This window comes from Poecilia latipinna, unplaced genomic scaffold (assembly GCF_001443285.1).
Source record: "Poecilia latipinna isolate Pla-1442-1.1 unplaced genomic scaffold, P_latipinna-1.0 Scaffold819, whole genome shotgun sequence".
NCBI classification, from domain to species: domain Eukaryota; kingdom Metazoa; phylum Chordata; class Actinopteri; order Cyprinodontiformes; family Poeciliidae; genus Poecilia; species Poecilia latipinna.
Genome location: NW_015113435.1, coordinates 33,544 through 41,160, shown reverse-complemented (window position 1 = coordinate 41,160; position 7,617 = coordinate 33,544). Strand labels below are relative to the sequence as shown.

Here is a 7,617-nt window from a genome sequence, read left to right as displayed (position 1 = left end):
TTTTTCTTTCTTTCTTTCTTAGAAACGCCATGTATTATTCGAACTGCACTTCAGTATGTAATTTTCAGAGCCAAAGTAGGGCGGTCACATTTCTCACTGAGCTAAAGCTTAATTGTCCTAGTCGAGAGGTGGATATCATGGCCTGCTTCATTTCAGTAGCATGTACTTGGTAATCGGATGCCAAAAAAAAAAAAAAACACAGTCGCATGAAGCACTTATGCTGGCCTTTTCGTGGTGTGATGCAAGCATTGCTGTTGGTGAGACAATGTGTCGAATACACAAAGATGAGGAAAAAAAACAAAAGAATCATTGATGTGCGCATCGAGAGAGAAAAAAACAAACATGCAAACAGCGACCTACCTGCCACATTGTTTATTGAAATTAACGGCAAATGATGAAAGATTCTCCGTCGCAAAATCCCGGTCGTCTGCCGTCGTCGCTGTCAAACTGAATTATTGTGAGACGCGAGAAACAACCCGTTTCTGAATGTGAACGTTGTGGTGATTTAGTTAAAAGAGAATCAAACAGTTATGGAGTTTATGAAAATAATTTTCTTTAAATCAGTAGCAGAAGCCTTGGTTCAGCATCCTGAGCTCCAAGATGTTTTATTTTGGAGGTTGATACAATGGAAGATGAAATTATGCCTAAATGTGGATTAATTAACTTATTTAGTTTTTTCTTCTTAGTGCAACGTTTACCAAGGCTTCGGTACCGTCACACTCGTGTCTATTTTTTGATTGGTAGTCTGTCCTTCCTTGAACCTACAGCGCAAACGCTGAAAAATAAAGCCTATGCATAATTGAATCACCTGGACCAAAATAACTCCACCATGTCAGTGCAAAAAAAAAAAAAGAAACAATCTCCGAGGTACTGTGATTGTAATCACGGAGCATGAACAAAGGGGAATGTTATGTCGCTGTGCGGAGCGGAGCGGTGGCCCGGTCTTTCTGAAAAATAGAATAAAGCAGAGCCAAATAATGCTGGTGACGGTTTATTCACTGGCCAGGACCACAAAGGAAAGGTTATCAAACGGTGTTTGAATCAACATGTAAAACTCGAAATCCCAAAATTATTTGGATTTCGGTGCTGATGGGAGAACGTTAATCCAGAAGATTTCATGTGTAGTCGATGAAGCGTATTGTAACAATGGAACTTAAGTAACTAAAAGCCAGACTAGTGGATCACTTGAACAGTCCTTGATGGTTAATTTTTTTAGGTTTTGTTCACTTCTTTAAGTTCCATGTTATATGGATGGAATACGCACCGGACTAAGCGTTACATTTCTTGGTAATAAATCACTGAAATGATAAACTCCCTTCTGCCTCCTACGAATGCGACGTTGGTTGTAGACCATTTTCATCCGAGTCTCTGACTGTGCAGATGCTGATTTGTTTGTTTTTTAATAGAAAAAAATTCAGAAACCTCTATCCATAGTTGTGCAGGCAGAGTCTTAGTTTGAACTTTCTTCTTGATACTCCCCAATCAATGTAAAACAACAATCCACCAAATCTTCTAAGTTGTCATTTGCTTCACGGAGAAGTCGTAAACCTGCTTCCACAGCCGAGTGATCCGAGCGAGCTGATCCCATCGAGTGAGAAAAAGGAAGCCGTTCGATTGGATAGCGGGCGCCATCCGTTCCCACCCTGACCACAGACATGCAGGTTACAGTGTCCCTGTCTGACTTTATCTCTCGGAGCACCGACTCATCTTCAGACCCAAGGTTTCAGGCCCGACTCTTGCTCGAGATAAAGCCTGAAATAGACCACTCTCGCTGACAGCGAGGCGGCGTTAGATAAGGCTGTTGTGTCCACAGCTTGGAGCTGGAAATGGAGAGGGAGCGCAGAGGAGAGAGAGTGTATGCATGAGCAAGTAAGCAGAATACAGTTGTGAGATTGCAATTCCGTTGAAGGGTTCTGCTGTATGTGTTCGGCCTCCGACCCCCTTGTTCAAACACAGATAAAAGGAGGGGAAGTTATAGAACTGCACAAATCTTTTGCACCCTTGCTTTTCTCGCCGATTGATTGCGCCTATTGACCCGTGTGGCTTAAAGCCCCAGCCAATTTGGTCACCCTGGCTTACAAAGATAAGAAAATTACCTTTTTTGCAACGCGCACGCTTGCGCGTAAACGCACGCCGGCACGCGTGCATACCGAGGTGAACGGGCTCGACGGCGGCGTTTTATTAAGCCTCCGCCAGACGCCGAGCAGCAAAAAGTGCATCTGAAATGGCTTTCCTGCATTGGCATGCGGAAGCCAATCAATAATTGTGTGTCTTAGTAAATTAGATCCTGCAGACAAGAGGCAGTAGTCAGCAGAGCCATCCCAGAGTAACCCCTTGCCTGGTTAGTTCATTCTTCATTAGACAATGGCCCGGAGTAATTGAATTGGCCTGTACAAGCTGAGGGCTTGGCCTTCGCTTTTTCGCCTTTGACAGCATATATTCAGATCTGATGGCTGTAGACCAGAGCCAAGAGCCCATTTATGACGGAGAGCCAAAGTTAAGACACTTAAAAGTACATCTGCAATCAAATACCTTTAGTTTAATGTCCACGTCCTGGGATTGATAATCAATAGGATGCTGGTCCGTTGAAGTTAGAACTACAAATCAATGTCTCGTGACTGAACAAAATCAGATTTTTATCATACTTCTGTACTTTCCTCACTCATTATTCCAGAGTTGACCATCACAATGGCCAGACAATGGGAACACATGGGTGGATGGATGGGAGCATGTGATGCTTAAATTTCCATCATTTGCCTCTACATGAACTACGTTTTTGTGATATTCCCAAATTCATTATTTGTTTTTATCAGCAGTTGGCACGAACCTAGGAGTATTTGACGTTTTCAATGTTTTGTTGAAAATATCGACTGCCACGTCCATCTGACTGAGTTTTTTGTGTTTTTTTTTTTGTCTTGGGTTTCTTGAATCGTTTTATTTAATTTCCTTGTCAATTTCGCCTAGTCAACAATTATAATGGTGAAAAACCTCAGGACGTTTCAGAAAATGCACCCAAGTTGGGACTCGAATTTTAAATCAGATTTGTTTTTCAAAATAAGATGGAGGTCAAAGTTATATATTTTCCCTCCCGTTCTAGCCTGGCAGGTCTGCTGGGAGACCTCTGTCTGTTGTCAGCGGTCAAAGGTCAAGAGTTTGTGTAGCTCCTGAGCAGGTGAGTAGAGACCAAGGGAAATCACATTCAGTGTTAAATATTTTGTTTTATTTTTTTAAAGGTAAATGTTTTAAGCGTGTTCTAGAAAGGGGGGCGGGGGGGAGTCTTAAATTGAGTCATCTTCACTTTCAACCTTAAAAAGTCTAGTCAAATATGCAACAAAAGATCTTCAATTCAATTTAGATCAGTTTGTAAGTTTGCTATTTCAGTGCTTCTTGCACTAGCAGAAAGTTCTGTTGCACAACTAAACTGCTGGTGTATAGGCAGTAAAAACATACGTATGCTAAGTTTAGTTTTTACTCGAGCGGTTTCCAGTTTTTTGTCTGATACGGAAAAAAAACATCCATTGGTAAATGTGGCCATAATTCCTTTTGACATGGGCAGCCAAGGGGAAAGAATATGAGGGCTCAAAAGAAAAGAAGGCAGCGAATGACAGTTTAGAGAGAGAGAGAGTTTCTGCCTTGCTGAAAAACACCAGCAAGAAGATGCACCCAATTTATATTGTTCTCAAAATGGCTAATGAGAATAAAACAGATGGGGAAACAACGATCACCAAGTGACGCTGTTTCCAATTTGGTGTGTCCGAAAGTGTATTCATTTCATTTCATGCTTTTATTCCGTTTTTTTCCGTGACGAGGGAGACGAGAGAGGTGCTTCTCTCCCAGTGCAGCTTGCATGGGAATTTGGTTCGTCGCTTCTAGGAAAGTGTTTCAGGAAGAAATGACAACCTGTGTGTGTGTTAAAGGGATGATCCAGAATTTTTAAAGTGAAGTTCTGTTAGAAGTGGCAGTGTTCATAAAATACTAGGAGATACACCGATTTATCGGTGCAGATTTTCTGAATCTTTTGGAGATCGGTGATCGGACGATACTTGCACGTGAAGCCGATCTTATCGTCCGATTTTATCTACCTCAAGAAAGGTCTAGAGGTTTGAATGATTAACCGGCCAACCAAGTCATGTCTGCACTTTTTCAGTTAACAATAGCCACCCCACTTTTTACCAACTCAGCAACTTTATTGCTATTCTTAGTAACATATCAGTCAAAAAAAAAAAAAAATCAGAATCGGCAGATCAGACTTTTTAAAGATTGCTGATCAGCAAATGGACAGAAAACTGCAACTGGTGCGACGCTACAAAATAAGTGCCTATTTCACATCTTGAATTTATACCACTAGTTTGCATTTATTATCTCCATATAACATAACAAAAATTTGCCTAAGAAAAACTCTGAACTATCCCTTTAAACTAGCCAGAACATATGCATGTAGCTCACTGTTTTTTCTGTTTTTTATTACTCCTAATCTTTTTTCTATTTTCCTTTTTCCACTTCGTAAACATATCCCGTATCTCTGTTGCTGTCACCCGCTACTCTCATCCGCTCTTTTGTTTATCCCTTCATCTCTTCCTGTACCTTTCAACCCCCCGCTTCCCCTATTTCTCTTTCACTGCTGCAGCCTGGGAATCTGCCACCATCCATCGCAAGCAGCAGGTAATGGATCGAGCGAGCGCGGGACCTGATGTGGCTGCAGATGAGCCGGCCCCGTGGGCGTGAGAGTGGGTGTTCAAATGGATTTGGAGAAGCTCGCCTGGAGTACCAGCACACCTAGAACTTAGTGTTCACTCCTCGGTGCCAAACCCTTCACATCTCCTCATTTCTTCCCTCAAAGACAAAACAAAAACAAAAAAACAAACCCGTGACAGCAGGATGCTGGAATGCTGTTGTCGGGTTGGTTAGGGGACATTTTGATGCTATCAGGACGCTCTTTCTCGACACTCTCTAATCCCGGCAGTGTCGCAAAAGCACTCTGTTCTACTTTCTCGCTGTGATTGCTGAAGCATAGATCAGGAGCCTTATAAAGGTAGCGCCCACCCCGATGTCACAATATCACTGCTGGAAATCATAAATTGTTTGAGTGTACGCCATGTGTTCAGAGCAGTTGTGGAGTGCAGAGTAAATGGCTCCAAACTAAAAGATGAAAAAAGAAAAAAAAGCTACAGGATGCTGCACTCTCCACAGAATCCTAGCAGAACACTGGAAGCTAATACTCACAAACATCTGTTAATAAATAATGGATGAAGATGAAATACTTGTATGGGCCACTCTAGAACAGATGTTATTTATAGCGTCATAGAGCTACGGTCTCAATCACGGCTGATGAAATTTAATATGAGACGTTTATTTTGCAATATCCTAAAGGTACATAGTCGTGTATTACAACTTTATGGATTTTTTTTTGAAGCTACGTTTTGTCATATCAGATCTAATTTTGCATGTATTTTTGGGGGAGGATATCATGGAATAGGCCGACACAAATTAATAGGACAGCAACCCTAAACTAACCTGAAATTTTAAATAAATTCTTAGTATTTTCGCCCAGTGTGCCTTGGCTTCGGGGCATTATTTATAAAATATACGCAATGTGGCAAAATGACCAGAAGGGCATATCCTGGGGGTAGAAATAGTACTTAAGAATGTATCCACTTTTGCGTTAATTTAAAAAAAGAAAAATTGACCAAACTTGTTGGCTGTCCTAGATTTATCTTTAAGTTGCTAAACGAGAGGGGGAAAGGGAGGAAAAGATCTTATGTGTCAAGTTTTGACTTTGTTGTCAAAACCTTAGTGTTTCCAACCCTGCACCTTTATTATGAACTGTCAAAAGAAAAAAACTTTGAGTTATTCTGGGTTTTCTTTTTGTTGTTTTCTATTATAATCCACCAAGAAGCCGTTCACAGTACCATTAAGAATTTGTAAAAAAAAAACAACAAAAAAAACCTTTTAACCACGACTGTTTTTCTTTGCATATACAAACAAAATGAAAAATCTAAATGGACCAAAAAGAGAGGAATGCTCTCATATAAAAGAGTTACATTTACAAGACAGCTGGAACTCTAAATTCCAGTTTCCTTAAACTGAACTGCTGCGTATTTTCTGTCTGTGAGAGATCCAGGTGTCATTTTATGTGTTTGTGTACACTGAAAATGTTTGGCCTTGGACCAAATGAAAATGCATCCTGGCATTGAAAACATTTTTTTTTTTTTTCTTGGTTTATTAGAACACATTTTGGGGGCGGGAGGGTGGCAGCATGTGCTCATGTGGCTGCACTTGAGAGAGATGATGGGAGGGCACAGCGGCCGCCTGCAGGCACCGGCGGCAGCACATTGTCGGGGGCAAATTCGAGGCCAGACACCTGTTCTCCCAAAATGAATTATGAAATGAAGACAAGCATCCACTGTTCTCTGCGCGTTTGGGCAAACGGGGGACGAGGCCAAAGACCTGGGGAGAAACGAAATGAAGGCGCACGTTAAGCAACGAGACAGCCAGAGGAAGAAATCAAGGTTATGAGTCCTTGTTAACTTTAATAGACTCTGATGAAGCCGAATGGAATTCGAATAGATTTTTCTGCTGCGTGCTTCCCCTTTGTGCCGATGCAACTAAATTAAAATAACTGCAGAGAGTCATTTAAATCTTATGAAATATCGCTGTTCATGAGCACGCTGCCAGTTGCCCCATAAAGTGAAGATGTAGCTGCTGTTATTTATACGTATGAGTCAGACATGCTTTGTCCCACGTTAGCTCGCGTCCCTATTTTATTTCACAATGCGAACACAACCGCAGCGCAAGGTAGTCAGTGATTCAGCAGCACTTGATTTTGTAAGCAAATTTACCTCCAGTGGGTAAAAAAAAAAGAAAAAAAAAAGCAACAACCACAAATTGGCTCCAACCGATGCTCACGTAACGTATAATTTATTCACACCTTTCTATTAATGCTCCTGTTGGGATATGAAGTATATGTTTGCTGAGGCTATATAATTACAGGTCGCTCAGTGTGTCAGCTGTGCAACTCCCAGAAAAGAATGAAAGCTCATTTCTTCAAGGAAAAGACGGGGATTTGAGAAAAGGTGTCCAATTTTAAAATGCATTCGGTTTTGATTGCTGAAGTTTAACCTCGCTGCGCTGGTGAAATCTGAGTGCGCATATTCAGCTGGGGGAAAAATAGATTGCTTCTATTTAACGATATCCGTGGGGCGGCACTTAACGCCTTGCTTAAAAAAAAACAAAAATTAAATAAGTGTGAGGTGTTTTGTTTTGCTCTGTCAAATTGATCAGGTTTTTTTTACAACCTTTTCAACTTTAATCTAAAAGTTTGTTTTTATTTTTTTGTGGGGTGTAGGTATGTCGTCCCATCGAAGCACGTTTCTGGTAGCTAATCTTAAAAATCGGACAAGAGAAATGCGTGTTGGATCTTTGTGAGTCAGAGAATTATGACCAGAAAGTAGCTTCTCCAATGTAATCGTCTGAAAATTTCAAATAACTGGAAGTGCGACAAACAAGGCTTGATTAGCACTCAAGTTTCTCTTACAATGCACAATAAAGAAGTTGGCAAGGAAGGTAAAAACCTCAGAGACAGTTGTAGAACCGTCTCCCCTCCCAATCAAAACAGAA

The 7,617-nt window shown here is 41.1% G+C and overlaps 1 long non-coding RNA gene across 1 annotated transcript; it reads left to right on the top strand.

Moving 5' to 3' along the window:
• Positions 1-6: 6 nt before the first annotated feature.
• Positions 7-6,860, top strand: LOC106956458 (uncharacterized). The gene is made up of 2 exons (XR_001426776.1): positions 7-3,172; positions 4,628-6,860. It is a non-coding gene; the product is annotated as an uncharacterized LOC106956458 (long non-coding RNA).
• Positions 6,861-7,617: the final 757 nt, after the last annotated feature.